We start from the raw sequence: 16,044 nt of genomic DNA on the forward strand, positions 1-16,044 counted from the left end.
GGTCGGGTAGGTGGGGAGCTCTAGTTCAGAGAGGGATTTGAAAGTACAGACAAGGTGCGTGTGTTGGATGTTGTGGAAGGGAGGAGCCAATGGATGAACGTAGGAGGGGATCAGTCAGAGTGATACGGCCAGAAGGTAATCTTAGCAGCAGCGTTTTGAATGGATTTGGGGGAGGGGAGTATAACAGAAAATGGAGGTTCCTCACCCCACACTGTTCACCAGTTCACTGGGTGAAAAGGGCATTCAGTCTCCCATTAGCTGTTTGGTTCTAGGCCTCCCCCCCCCCCCCCCCCGCCGAGAGAGAGGCCATTAGCGTCAATGCTTGTTGATACAACATGCACACACCCATCCAGCAGGAACAGGGTGGAGACCCAAACCCATTTCACAAAGCCACAAATGCAGCTCCCCTGGGGTGGGTTCACAAACAGCACACCCAGAAAGCAGCCTGCAAACGCCACAATCCAAAATGCTACGGACAAACACCCCCACTCTCAGCTTTCATCACTCCCTGAACACAGCACTTGGTCAGGGTGAGCCAGACCTATTTAAAACCCACCCTCCTAGAACACAAACAGGCTGACCCACCCGAGGCAGGTTCTCCAGAGTGACGGGAGCCCCCCACCATGATGTGACGGAGCCCTGAAGGAGTAGCATGCCCGGACGGGGCCGCATCTCTTCATGCGGCCCACACTCCTCCAAAGCGGGCGATTAACGATAATGTAACAAGCTGGTAGCAGCCGAGAAGTCAATTTATGTTTCAGCAAGTCATTACCATTTGGTGCTAATTAAACTGCAAGCTGATTAGCCAAGTAAAACCTTTAATTAGCCCTTTACATCACTTACTAAAATTATAGCTTATTCGCACCCTCTAATTGTGCGTGCAGGGAAGGCAGAGGGTGAGCAGGTTGGATACAGTTCTAAAGCACTATGTTGCTGATGACAGCACCGATAATTTTCATTAGAAAACAGGCATTATTTAAGCATTTCTTTGTCCACCCCCGGTCAGTTGGTCTCGGACTCCATGTTCTTATTTAAAAAAAAAAAAAAAACCCCGTTGGTGCCTACAAATCATCTTCCTTATACATGTTTGGAAGGTTATATGGCCCTGCAGATAGGGAACTGGACTCCTGGGTTCTACTGCCAGCTTGGCTATTAGGTGTATTACGGTAGCGCCCCAGGACCCCCTTGTGCAACGCTCTGGATGGGCACAGAAAGAGATGGGGCATAACCTCACTGGGCGACCATGAGAGAATTACTGCCCTTCTGCGGCTCGTTCTTCCTTTCTGCAAAGCAGGGGCGACACTTAACCCACACTGGGAAGCACTTTCCTATCAAAGCAATCAGCAGGTGTCACCCCCATTCAAAGCCCTTCTCTAGGCATCCACACAGTTAGCCCCCCCAATGCCTCCCTTCAAGACCCCGTCCAACTCCCCGCCTGCCTATTTCAATGCCCGCCTTCCGACACCCTCTTTGCTCCACTCCAGCCTTCCCACCTTGTCGATCCATTTGCGTCCTTCTACCAGCCAACTTTGCTTCTTGCAGGACCCCTCTTCCGCTTGGAATGCCTCCCCTGCCCTTGGAAGCCTCACCTTCACTGAGATCCATCCTTAAAAACATCTTCTGTGGAGTCTACTCACCACAACGCTCACTTACCATTCATTACCAAAAGCAGAAATTATAGACTGACCAACCGGCGAAGCCAAATTAGCAAACAGCGATCTCTGTGCAGGATAAGTAGGGCCCTAACAAATTCACCGTCCGTTCTCGTCAGTTTCACCATCATGGGATTTTAAAAATCGTAAATTTGCATCCGAAGAAGTGGGCTGTAGTCCACGAAAGCTTATGCTCTAATAAATGTGTTAGTCTCTAAGGTGCCACAAGTCCTCCTGTTCTTTTTGCGGATACAGACTAACACGGCTGCTACTCTGAAACCTGTAAATTTCATGATTTCAGATATTTAGATCTGAAATTTCACAGTGTTGTAACTGTAGGGGTCCTGACCCAAAAGGGGCTTGTATGCGGGGGCTCAGATGGTTATTGTAAGGGGGGGGTCACAGTATTGCCCCCCTTACATCTGTGCTGCTGCCTTCAGAGCTGGGCGGTCGGCTAGCAGCAGCCGCTCTCCGGCGAGCCAGCACTGAAGGCAGCACAGAAGTAAGGGGGGCAATACCATGACCCCCCACACACAATAACCCTGCAACACCCACACACACAGCTCCCTTTTGGGTCAGGACCCCCAGTTTGAGAAACACTTACCCCCCCCCCCCCGAGAATTCTGTACAGTATAGGGTAAAACCACACAAAAGACCAGATTGGGGGGGGGGGGGGGGAAATGGTCAGGGCCTAAACTTTAGTTAAGCAGTCTATAGAGTATGGTCTGAAGGTAGAAAAAGGGGGGGGGGGGAGGGGAGGTAGAAAAAGAAGGGTAAAGAGAGATCATAAAAGCAGAACTAACTGTAGAAACTATAAAAGACTAGACAAAAGACCAGCTTTCACGGCCTGTGACGAAAAAAGAACAAGAGTACTTGTGGCACCTTAGAGACTAACAGGCCTGTGACGAGTTTTTCACGGCCTGAATTTGGTAGGGCCCTAAGGATAAGTCGTCTCTGTCCCACTTTGGATAGGCGGCCATCTTACTCACAATCCTTTGTTGCTGCTGCTGGATCCAGGCAGACAACTCCATTCAACAAGCCTGTTGACTTCACTGCCTCTCTGCACACCAACCATTTGCAGGATGGGATGTTGTAAGAATCCAGGGGCAGGGCCCTGGCTTTATTTGCTTGCACCCACAAAAGAGGAAGATGGATTACGCCTGGGATCGAACATAGGTCTGGTCTACACTACAGAGCTATACTGTATAACTGCATTGCTCAGGAGTGTGAAAAATCCGCACCCCTGAGCGACAGAGTTATACCAACCTCACCGCTTCCCCTCTCTCCCCCCAACCCACCCACGGAGACAGGGCTATGTCAGTGGGAGAGCTTCTCCCACTAAGAATCCACCTCCCTGAGAGGCGGTAACTCTACGCTGCGCCAATGCAGTGTTTTATGTGTAGGCCAGCCCTAAGAGTTGGTAGTAGATACAGATCATATCAACGAGTCTGGCTTATGCCGAAATAAAGAGGCGGGACACTCAGAGTTTAAGAACGCTGACCTTAATCCCCCGGCAACATTCCTAGTGACTGCAGCCCACATCGCAGTTAGATGGAGGACCTTAACAGGAGGTGTTCAGGGCAGAGCAGCAGCCGTAGGACTGGATTTTGTTGGCATAACAGTCCCTAGTTTTGTTTTTTGTCAGTTTAACGGATTGTAACTACTACACTGCCCTTCCATAGCACTGTCACTGGAAGTTTCCTATGCGCATTGCAAGCAATAATTAAAGATGCCGCAAAGTCCCCCATGGGGCAGGAATTGCCCATACTTTACAAAGGGGGAAAACGAGGGCACAGAAAAGCAAAGTGACCTGCAGTGTAAATCAAGGTCAGAGGTGGGAGCAGAAGGCGGACTAAGGGTATGTCTTCACTAGAGGGAGCGCTTTAACGTGGCTGTGTAGTCGCGGCACCAGCGGTGGGAGAGCGCTCTCCCAGCCCTGGAAAAAAAAAAAAAAAAAAAAAAAAACACCCCCACCCCCAGGAGGGGAGTGGCTCCCGGCGCCGGGTGTACTGTCTACACTGCGACTTTACAGTGCTGAAACGTGCAGCACTCGGGGGGGTGTTTTTCCACACCCCTGAGCAAGCCAAGACCTAAGAGACGGAGTGGACAAGCCTAACCACTGAACTCACGCTTCTGCCCAATTTCCTGCTCTAGCAAGGAGACCTCAAATGTTTTCCTTACATCACTCTGACCCCAAATAATCCTTTTAGCGGTGTGATGGATTAGATTTAAAATTTTTATTAAAGCGAATGTTAAAAAAAGTATAGAATACATGGGTTGAGAAAGAGTGTCTGTACATCTGGGTACAGTGCTTAGATTAACCACAAATACAAAGTTTGTTTTTAAAAGTCATATGATATATAGAGTACATAATCAACAATAACCCAAATTGAGGTGAACAGATTTAACAATACAGTTTAGATATTAGCATCCGAATACTCGGGTACATCGCTCGTGAAAAGTTGTACAGAGATTTGGTTGTGAAAAGCAAAATATATCAGTGAGTGGAGATTGTCCCTCAGTAACTGAGAATTAGATGGGTTGTCCATTTAGAAAATAAATTCATGAGTGAAGTATTTCAGTTACTTTCCTGACCTCGCATCTCATCAGCACTCCAGCTCATCCCTCCTGATACGGCCGTCCGGTGATGTGTTCTCTCCCTGTCCTCTTCCATTAGAGTGACATGTCAGAACGCACATTCCAGCATGTGAAAGCTACATGAGACACTAAGGATTCCTAAAAATACCAATTACCACCGAGCAAACCGCACCAGCCAAGTCAACAGGGGGACGCTGCCACCGAAGCGTGACACGGAGTCAAATCCCTCACTACCGTGTTCAGGAGACACTTGAAAGGCAACACACAACCTCTGTCCACCTGCAACAGAATCGCCCGTAAACTGAACTCGAAACTCACACTCAAACGCTGAATTATTTAGTCTTGCGAGAGCTTTGAAGGATTCAGTTCAAAGCTGCAGAAAGAATGCAGGAGCTCCCGACGAGCAACAATAGACAGACTTCCCCCCCTCCCCCCACCGCAAAAAATTCACAAAAAGACAAAATCATCCCCAAACCATAAAGCATTGATGTGGCACTCTGACCCTGTCACGGAGCGTGGGGGGACGCAAGGCCCTGCACCCCTGGCTTCCTACGATTCACCATGACTCTCAGCCAGCCAGTAAAGCAGAAGGTTTATTTAGACGACAGGAAGACAGTCCAAGACAGGTCTTGCAGGCACAGACAACAGGACCCCCCTCAGTTAGGTCCATCTTGGGGTCCCAGGGGCACCACAGCCCCGTTGGGGGTGGGGATCAGAGCCCTGTCTGGGCTCCCTCCATTACACCAGCCAGCTCCTGAAACTCTCCCTCCCTCCAGCGTCTCTCACCCAGCCTCCCCCGGCTCCTCCCCCAGCCTTTTGTCCAGTTTCCCTGGGAAGAGGTGTCACCTGGCCTCCAACTCCCTTCCTGGGTTCTCAGGTTACATGCTCAGGTATCTTCCCTCAAGGCCAGTCTCCCATCCCCCAACGCAGACCGTCCCAGCCAACCTCCCCACTCAGCATTCAAAGGCCACATTAAGAACAGTCCCAGTTTGTCACAGACCCGAGCTAACAGATGATCCTGCCTCCCCAGGCCCACATAAGAAATTAGCAATCTGGAATTCTTCGGGCCAGCAAACCGCTATTTTGGTTTCCGAAAGTACCTGACTCTTCGGAATGGCTGATTTCCATTAAGCCTGGGGATAGAGAGTGGAGCGAACGGGGCTGCTTCCATTTTAACAATTGCCTAAATCGTTGGAAAAGCAACTCCCTGGCGACACATTGCACTGGCTGAGAAAATGGGTTTGCACCTGTGCTGCATAAAGTGGTCTTTGAAACACGACAAACGGTGCCGCAGCTCAATGCCGAGCACTTCTTGCTACGATCCCTCCAGCTCTCGCCGAAGCGCAGGGGAAATCAGCGTTTATTAAACAAAAACCAATGCAGCCATAGTCAGGCCTCACGGAAGCACCAGCACATCCTTGGGATGTTTTGCTAAGCCGTAAAGGCCTTCTGAAAAACAGCTCATTCAGAAAAGGGACCTACCACGTTCATTACGACCCACACGCCAGCCCATGAGGAGTTTGTGACCATGGAGTAATTGATCATAAACTACCACTCCCACAACGGGCAAAGGCACTTTGAATGCACGGTGCCTAGCACCGTGGAGACGAAGCTTCTCGTATACCCACGGTGCAAACAACTAATAATACTTCAGTTACAAGAGACGCCGTTCCTGGGAGATTCAATTTCAGTAGCGCAACTTCCCAGAGCGCAGAGGTCTCTCTGGTTTTACAGGATCGGGTGAGAGTTGGCAAGACTCCCGTAATGAGCATTAATTATGCCGCTTGCATCAGAATCACACAGTCCTGTCCTAGCTGACTCACTCGTTCAGCTTTTTACAGGCTCACGGGACTGGTCTTCACTGCAACGTTAGCCCAACATGACTCGAGTGTGGGCCCTAACCTGGCACAAAAATCTCTGGCTCGCGTTAGGTCCTGTTTTAAACTACAGCTAGCTGGGGTCCATGAGGGGGCACGGGTCGAAGCTCCGGTGCTGCTGAAACAAGCGCCAGTAATGCCGTAGGGGCACTGCTGTTCAGTATCACCTTGTGCTACACGAGCGTTTGCTCTCACTCACACTAAGCCACGGATCGGCAACGTTTGGCAGGCCGGGCCGCTTTGTTTACTTGCCACGTCCGCAGGTTTGGCCGATGGCAGCTCCCACTGGCCGCGGTTCGCCGCTCCAGGCCAATGGGGGCTGCGGGAAGTGGCACGGGATGAGGGATGTGCTGGCCGCCGCTTCCCGCAGCCCCCATTGGCCTGGAGCGGCCAGTGGGAGCCACCATCACCCGAACCTGCGGACGCGGCAGCCAAACGTTGCCAATCCCTGCACTAAGCTAACTCACGTACTGATGACTCGCGCTAACTCTGCAGTGAAACAATACCCAGGAACCCATTGTTCATCTTGCTGTACAATTAGAGCATGGAAGTAAGGCCTTGTTTAAAGCAGGAAAATAAAGAACTCTTCATTCATCACCAGTGCATCACCACCGGTAACAGCAGTGATAAAAGTGGAGGTACAGGCCGGGATCTGGCATTTTTCCCCTCTAACCCTGCTCAGAGTAAGTTCTGGGCCTGATTCTGAGGGGTGCGGAGTCGATGCCATTCCCTGCCCTCAGTGGAAGTTAACGGTCCACAGCTGCTTTCAAGATCAGGCCCAAACTCATGTACCTAGAGGACATGCACGGACAAAACTGCCACACAGCGGTAACATCCTTGATAAGTTTATGAACGGGATACGACATGATCCAGGAGGGTCCTAGGCCTTGATTCAATAGGGATCGAAATGTAACTCCTTCCTTTCTAGGCAGGCTGACCACAGATTCGCAACACACTCGACCTAGAAGAAGTAGTCTTAAAACTATGCAGCATGGTCAGGAAGTTCCTCAACTCAGAAGCAGTCAAAGAATTATGGCTTCTAATGAAAAGGAAAGACAAAGATTGAGCATGAAACAACAGAGTGAGGTCAGTGCTTTGGCCTTAGCCAACAGAGCAATGATCTGGCTGGAGAAAAACAAAAAAACAAAAAACAAAACACAGAGGAACTAACCCCAAATCTAAATCCTGAAGGAGGGGGACTGAGGCTGCCAAATTCCCAATAAGTAGAAAGATGCATCTTAGGGTGCAGAGAAATACTGCTCTACAGGACAGATCCAGTCATAAATCCAGATGGTGCAGAGAATTGACAGCTTCGCCTCTCAAAGATGTTCGGGGCGGGGGGGGGGGGGATGGTTCTTCAGGCACTCAATTAGCAACAGAAGGCTCTGCAGAAAAACAGTTCTCAACTCCAATGTAAAAATAAACTTCCTCCCCCAACCCCACCCTGCTGCCACCCACCGACTCCTAAATTATTAATCTGAAGAGAAAAAAAATCAAGTTGCAAGGAATCAACCCTCCCCTTTGATTTCAGAGTGAAGAGTATTAGATGTACGTTACATAAGTGTATTCTGCACCCGCTACCTTCTCTACCTCAGTCTTCCTAAAACTGAACATCTTTTCTTCTGATCACCCCCTGCACCTCCTTTCTCTACCCACGCTGGCATTGCCAGCATCATCTGTGCTTTCCAAACTCAACCTCGCATGAACCATCATTTCACTCCTCTCTCAACCTCTCCCATTAACTGGTCTCTCATTAAGTCCTGCTGCTTTCCTTCTCTACCACCGAAGTCCACTCGTTCCTCCAAGTGCTCCATTATTAGTAATCCGAATCACATCTTAATTGCGGTCTCTTTCTCCCTTTCAGCTCTCGCCACTCCAATCTACCTGGGCATGGTGATCTTCCCTCTCCCCTCCATGTCCTCACCTTCAGAGGAATTCAGAATCTTATCCTATCTCATAGAGCTGGAAGGGACCTTGAAAGGTCATCGAGTCCAGCCCCCTGCCTTCACTAGCAGGACCACATCCTGATTTTGCCCCACATCCCTAAGTGGCCCCCTCAAGGATAGAACTCACAACCCTGGGTTTAGCAGGCCAATGCTCAAACCACTGAGCTATCCCCCTCCCCGAATCTTGCCCTGCCTTGTGCCTTTGTGAACATGGGACATTCAATAAAATGTAAAAGGTGGCAAATTTAAAACCAATAATTAGATTGTGGAACTCACTGTCACAGGAAGTCGCTGAGGTCAGGACCTTGCCAAGATTCAGAGAGACATGGGCATTTAGGTTAAAAATATCCAGAGTTCTCATAGTTAATGCTAACAAATGTAAAGGATATTAAACCTTTTGCTTCAGGGCTTGAATCAATTTTCATTAGGAGACCAGAGCGAGACCCAATGGAGGCGATAGATTATCGCACATCTGCTCTACTGGGGAGGTTCTTAGACCTTCCTCTTAAGTATTTGGCGCTGGCCAATATCAGAGACATGACACTGGACTAGGTGAACCCTGTGTCTCTGATCCAGTCCGGCAATTTGTATGCCCTGATCGTTACATCACTATTCATCCTCTTCTCCCCACCCCAGCCTGGTACCCCCTCATGCTTCCTGTTTGCCAAGGAAGCAACCTTCATAAGATTCAGACATTCCAAGGGCAGAAGGGACCATTGGGATCATCTAGTCGGATGACCATAGAAGCTTATGTGAGCCTCCTCTCCCCCTTTACGTCGACTCGTGCAAGATACCCATCCATCTCACAATTCCTCTCACCTGGCTCTCCTACACCTTGTCCTCTGCTGTTCGGGGCAGAGGACAAGGGCTCTCTGGTCATAAAGCACTGTATGATTTCAGCACTGAGGTGGGGTGCGGCTTTAGATTTCATTTCTATGTCCACGGTTCAGGTCCCAAACCCTCCAAAGGGGTAGGAACAGAATCTGAGTGGTTGTTTTTATTCAGCGTGGCCAGCCTGCAGATGAACTCGGGTCAGAACTCAACCAGAGAGGGATTTTGGAGAAGGCTGAGGGTGTGATACCCGGAACAAGAAAGAGATGGAAGAGAGCTTTTCTGCAGAGGGCTGGCTGGCCTCGTTCCTGTCCGATTGATTATTATACTGAACGAACATCCGGGTCCCTAGGAGCCTTTTTTACTATTTAAAAATAATAAAAAAAGAAATAAATGTGATCATCCTAGTGTTGGGTGGTTGGAAGTCTCCTTCTCCCTCATGCTTCCCAACTGAGAAAGTGGCAGTTCCCTTCACTTAGGAGCCTACATTTATTACCATTGAAAACAATCGGAAGGGAGGGGAAAGTCAGAGAGAGACGGTTAAGAGGCAACTTGATCACGTCTGCAAGTACCTATGTGGAGAGAAGATATCCAATACTAGGCTTTTTAATCCAGCAGACAAAAGGCAAATGAAGAGCCAACAGCTAGAAACTGAAGTCGGCAAAGTTCAAAATGGGTTTGTTTGTTTTTTTTTTAAATTAAGATCAGTGGCGGCTAACCACTGGAACAGATTACCAAGGGATGTGGTAAATTCTCCATCGCTTAAGAGTCTTCAAACCAAGATTTAGAAAGGCAGCCCAAGATATACTGTAGTTTAACCACAAGTAGTTGTATTAGAAACAGGAATCACCGAGTGACATTCTCTGGCCTGTGATACGCAGGAGATCACAACTAGACGATAATCAGTGGTCCCTTCTGGCCTCAAAATCTACACTAAGTTTCCATGTATCCTGGCAGGGCAGAGCCGGAGAGAAGAGAGATTCACCATGAGACACGTGGCTAACGAACAAGAAGTCAGCCAGAGCGCTCTTTGACAAGCGAACATAAAAGAAGTCAGTTGCACCATCTTGCCATTGGAGATACACCTGCAGAATCATGGGAGCAGCCAGTCACGACAATCAGCCGTTCCCCAAAGCAGTAGTACAGGCATGAAACGAGGCCACCAGGGGAGCAAGAAGAAAGCCTAGTGATTTGTATTTATTTATTTTCTAAGAGTTTCCTTCTGGTGGTGCTGATAAGTGTTAGCAAAAACAACTGTCATCCAAACACATGCAAATAAAATACAAAACTAACTGGGTATCTGAAAAACATGTGGGTGCTGGAACAAACATGGGGGGGCGGGGAGGGGAGAGCAGAGACCACATTTCCCCTCAGTGGAAGTAAAGTGTAATGCAAGTGGACTCTGATCATAATCACATTGGTATCGTCCCTGGGATCGGTCTCCAGTGGTTGGTTTCGTGCCAAACACGAAAGCGAGCTGCCGTGTAAGATAAGTAATGGTTTATGATCATATATTTGAGTTTCAGTTCCCATTATAAACCCTGCTTTCAATGACTGAAACCAGCTTTACTTTTCAGGGCAGGGAGGAGGTGTGAGGGCAAAGTCAAAACAAGTATGAAACTAACAAACATTGGAGAAGAGACACCAGACAAATGCCAGGAAGCACCTGGCTAGATATACCAGCCCCAGCTTGATTCACAGATTATAAAGTAACATGATGTTGTCCCGGGCACATCTTCATCCATCAACAAATCCAAACCTTACGGGGTTGTGGGGGTTTTTTGGTCCTTCACATAATGTTTCTGTTTGTCCATTCAATTTAGTCACGGTTTCAAGAAAACTTTCCCCAACCGGGTTTGCAAGATGCAAAGGCCAATCAATATAGTCAGCTAACAGGTTTATTCCTTTATCGGAAAGGAAAGCACTTTCCTTACAAGGGTGCCAAGATTAATGAATGTTTTTACTGGCAGCAGCTGACTAATTCCTTGGCGACATCTCAGGCTGCGTTTAGGGCTTTTGGATAAAAAGCATTTTCAAAGCTACTAAGGTCCTTTGTGTCCTCCTTTAGCCACTCTTTGCAGCTGTTTATTTTCAATAAACCTAATGTCCATCTGTTTACTAGCCTATTGTGAAAGATGCTGCCCATTTCCACTTGCAACCCTGAAGAGCGTCCGAAGTTCAGCAAATTTTAATTGCAAGTAAAAAGTATCCTGAAGTCTTTCGAGTTTTGTATTGCTCTTCCCTGCGGGAAAGTAACTGAGTCCCAGACCCCCAAAGGTATTTAGGTTCCTAACTTTCAATGGAAGTCACCTTTGAGGATCTAGGCCTCAGAGCCTGGTGACCCAGAGAAGAGGATTCTTTGTATCTCATTCGTCAGCTTAACCCCAGCACAGCCATCATTGGTTGACTGGTGGCCTGCAGAAAACAAATTCAAATGAATGGGTGGGGTCCCACATCATAAGATCTGCCACCATAGTTGGCACTGGCCATCTGTACTGCTGGCAATCTCAGCAGAGGCTGCTGCCCCCTCCTGCAAGGGTGGAATGCCCCATGGGCGCATTTCCCATTCCTAGTGGAAGAAGGGCCATCAGTAGAGCCCTGTGCGGATACAAACGTTTGGATCAGGAGCCGATCCACAAAGATGGTCAGCAATACGGCTGCAGATATAAAGCAGATATCCGCAGGGCTCTAGCCATCAGGTCAGGGCTGAGGCATGTGAGCAGAAGAGAAAAAAAAAAAAAAAAAAAAAAAACACTTACCCTACTATTGCCTGTGCTGTCCAGGGATGAAGAGGGGCAGTTCTGCACCCATGGCTGTCAATGCAGCACCTTGCCCTGGCTTGGATTTATTTAAGAGGTAACATTAGATAGTGGTTAGAGAACAGAGGCAGGAGATGAGGCTTTCTAGTGTTCTGCTGTACAAAGTTGGTGACAAGCTCAATTTTGGGCACCCAGTTTGAGGCGCTGAGCATTCACAGTTCCCACTGAATTCAGCACCTCTGAAAGTCCAGCCCAAAGCATCTCTCCTCGGGCACTCAAAAACCAAACGTCACTTTGGAAAATGGTGGCCTCAAGCGCTCCATGATTCAACTCAACCATCTTATCTACATCCCTCCCCACCCCAGGTGTTTACTGGGCTCTTCGAGCATGAGAAATGCAATGAAAGTGCTCAGGGTTAGTATTAAAAATATAAATATTTAGTAGGGCTGTCAAGCGATTACAAACATTAATCGCGCTATTAAACAATCATAGAATACCATTTATTTTTTGAGGTTTTCTACATTTTCAAATATATTGATTTCAATTACAACACAGAATACAAAGTGTACAGTGCTCACTTTATATTTATTTTTGATTACAAGTATCTGCACTGAAAAACAAACAAAATAGTATTTTTCAATTCACCTCATACAAGTCCTGTAGTGCAAACTCTTTATCATGAAAGTGCAACTTACAAATGTAGAATTATGCACAAAAAAAACTGTTCAAAAATAAAACAATGTCAAATTTTAGAGCCTGCAAGACCACTCAGTCCTACTTCTTGTTCAGCCAATTGTTCAGACAAACAAGTTGGTTTACATTTGCAGGCCATAATGCTGCCCGCTTCTTGTTTACAAAGTCACCTGAAGGTGAGAACAGGCGTGCTCATGGCACTGTTTCAGCCGGTATCACAAGATATTTACATGCCAGATGTGCTAAAGATTCACACGTCCCTTCATGCTTCAACCACCATTCCAGGGGACATGCGTCCATGCGGATGATGAATTCTGCTCGATAACAATCCAAAGCAGTGCAGACCAATGAATGTTCATTTTCATCATCTGAGTCAGACACCACCAGCAGGTTGATTTTCTCTTTTGGTGGTTCGGGTTCTGTAGTTTCCACATCAGAGTACTGTTCTTTTAAGACTTCTGAAAACATGCTCCACGCCTCGTCCCTCTCAGATTTTTGAAGGCACTTCAGATTCTTAAATCTTGGGTCAAGCGCTGTAGCTATCTTTAGAAATCTCACATTGGTACCTTCTTTGCATTTGTGAAATCTGCCATGAAAGTGTTCTTAAAATGAACATGTGCTGGGTCATCATCTGAGACCATTATGACATGAAATATATGGCAGAATGCGGGTAAAACAGAGCAGGAGACATACAATTCTCCTCCATAGAGTTCAGTCTGTTAAACAATTTAATTAATGCATTTTTTTTTTTTTAAATGAGTGTCATCAGCATGGAAGCATGCCCTCTGGAATGAAGGGGCATACAAATGTTTAGCATATCTGGCACATAAATATCTAAATCTCTGTTCTCACTTTCTGGTGACATTGTAAATAAGAAGAGGGCAGCCTTATCTCCTATAAATGTAAACAAACTTGTTTGTCTTAGGGATGGTTGAACAAGAAGTAGGACTGGTAGGCTCTGAAGTTTTACTTTGTTTTGTTTTTGAGTGCAGTTATGTAACAAAAAAACAAAAATCTACATTTGTAAGTTGCACTTTCATGACCAAGATTGCGCTACAGTACTTGTATGAGGTGAATTGAAAAATACCATTTCTTTTGTTTATCATTTTTACAGTGCAAATATTTGTAATCAAAAATATACTCTTTCATTTCAATTACAACGCAGAATACTGTACAATATATATGAAAATGTAGAAAAACAGTCAAAATATTTCATACATTTCAATTGGTATTCTATTGTTTAACAGTGCGATTAAAACTGCAATTAAACGGGATTAATTTTGAGTTAATCACATGAGTTAACCGCGATTAATTGACAGACCTAATATTTAGAAAAAATGAAAGTATTGGAAAAGCAACCAATTAACAGTTCAAAAGTGTTCTTATGAACTGCTCCTTCCAACTGTAACAGCTATGTGAAGCTAGCATACAGAGCTGGATTCATTCTCAGACCCGCTTTCTAGTGGCTATAAATTGCTAACCCAACGCATCCTCCGTATGTGGCAGCTCCTGCCGGCCAGAGATATTGAATGCGTTAATTATCAGCGTGGATTGAGTTACAAACCAGGACACTGTCTGCTTTGAAATGTCAGTCATAAAAAGCAACAGTGACGGCAAAAATATCCCAGAGCACATCTGCTGATCAATGTGCCTATATAGGAGGGTTAAGCTCTCTCCCTTCGTTACTCTAGGGTACTGATGTCTATCTATTTATTTCCTAAATAAAAATACCTTCAGCGTTTGCAGGCTGAGCCTTACTTAACTTTTAATTTACTCTTGCATTTCACTTGCTAACAATTAGTGGCATCTCCACTCAGGCTAATTGAAGCTTAGAATCTCCTAACGGAGACAGCTGTTCCCAGCGACTGTCATACCCAGCGCAGTTACCAAACACAGAGGAAAAGAGCCAACTCCTACAAAAACCCTCCAACAAGCCATCTGGGGGCTTGGAAAGTTTTATACTAGAGTGTTTCTGTAGCAGTAACAGTCCCATTTTACCGATTTCCCCCTGCTTTGATTTTCCCCACCAGGGAAAAATATCAGTATAACCTTTCAGGATAAACAGCACTGTCTGCCCTCTAAGCCTCATTTTGCTGAGACCTTGGTTATCCAAAATTCCCATTTGCCAGACACAAATTAACACCCCTCAACAGTCAAATCCCCTATGTATTCATTTCCACATCTCCCTCTTCTCATTCAAATAAGTGAGGTTTGACTGCATTCGGAAGCGGCGCTATGGTGGACTATGCAAAGCTGCAGAGGGTACTTTAAAGTAGTCTTCACTACGTGTTATCTGGGGATCAGGGCAATCCGGACTCCTGGGATGTACTCCGAGCTCAAGCACCCATTTGACACAAGCCAGTCACTCTCTCTCTGCATCTCAGTATCTTACCGCAGAGAGGGAGGTAATTCTTACCCAACTCTACTAAGCATTTGGAGATCCTCAGATGAGAGGCACCACACAAGACTTTTCTCCGAGGCCCCCTGTCACACAGTAAGTGGTGGCGACCACAGATGCTATATATTTGGTATACGGTTTTGACACGATGTCATGCATCATTTGGAACAGTCCTGCCCACCCCTCGCAGCAGCATGTCACATGAGCCCCGACTTTTCAGCCATTCCTCCCCCCATCCATTCTACCGACACCCTCCAACCTCTACGAGCATTTCTAGCTCACCCACCCTCAGAGCATCCAGGGGCCTCTTCTCTATTCACCTACACCCTGATCTCCACCCTCTACAACCCCCGAGTCCCTCACCCTGCCCAGCCACACACACATGCAGCCCCTTCTAGTACCCTCACGTGCCCCAGTCCCCTCACTTACCCCTTCAGTGGCCTCACCCCCCCGACTTACCTCCTCTCACCTCCCTCAAGTCCTCTCTGCCCCAGCTGCTCCCTCCCGGCACATGTGGCCCATACATGCCCCCAGCTCCCCTCTATACCCCCACCCTCAACTCCCCCTTCCTCTCAAGTGTCCACTTCCCTCACATGCCCCCTTCCCCCAGCCCCACTCCGCTCACACATCCCAGCCCCACACAGAGCCCGGCACCAGTACAACAAATTGTACCCCGTGCCGATCTGCAAACGTGGTCCACAGACATCCGCAGACTGGCGGGGCCCTACGTGCACACACAGCGCTCCCCCACCCCCACTCACCCCATGCCTTTATATCCTCCTCGTGCCGCCAACCCCTCAGCTCCCCCTCCTCTCTCACCCCCTCCCCAGCCTCCAAACCCCCACATACCCCTCAGCTCCTCCTCTCTCATCCCTCCCCAGCCTCCAAACCCCCACATACCGCTCAGCTCCTCCTCTGTCACCCCTCCCTCACCTTTATCCCCCTCCCCAGCCCCCAATCCCCCACATACCCCTCAGCTCCTCCTCTCTCACCCCCTCCCCCACCTTTATCCCCCTCCCCAGCCCCCAATCCCCCTCAGCTCCCCCTCCTCTCTCACCCCCTCCCCAGCCTCCAAACCCCCACATACCCCTCAGCTCCTCCTCTCTCACCCCTCCCCCACCTTTATCCCCCTCCCCAGCCCCCAATCCCCCACATACCCCTCAGCTCCTCCTCTCTCACCCCTCCCCCACCTTTATCCCCCTCCCCAGCCCCCAATCCCCCACATACCCCTCAGCTCCTCCTCTCTCACCCCCTCCCCCACCTTGATCCCCCTCCCCAGCCCCCAACCCC

At 48.0% G+C, this 16,044-nt stretch overlaps 1 protein-coding gene across 2 annotated transcripts in view; it reads right to left on the bottom strand.

Annotated features, from left to right (window-relative positions):
* The window catches only part of PAK4 (p21 (RAC1) activated kinase 4), a 96,352-nt gene that overhangs the window by 80,112 nt on the left and 196 nt on the right, over positions 1 to 16,044 (bottom strand). Inside the window, exon 1 of one of the 2 annotated variants that reach the window (XM_054010244.1) lies at positions 2,642 to 2,831. The exons of the other annotated variant lie outside the window; for it this stretch is intronic. The gene's annotated coding sequence lies outside the window, so the exon portion shown is untranslated. Of the gene's footprint in view, positions 1 to 2,641; positions 2,832 to 16,044 lie in introns of those variants that run through there. 2 annotated transcript variants of the gene reach the window in all.

The sequence above is a fragment of the Malaclemys terrapin genome, chromosome 20 (assembly GCF_027887155.1).
Source record: "Malaclemys terrapin pileata isolate rMalTer1 chromosome 20, rMalTer1.hap1, whole genome shotgun sequence".
Taxonomy (NCBI): Eukaryota; Metazoa; Chordata; order Testudines; family Emydidae; genus Malaclemys; species Malaclemys terrapin.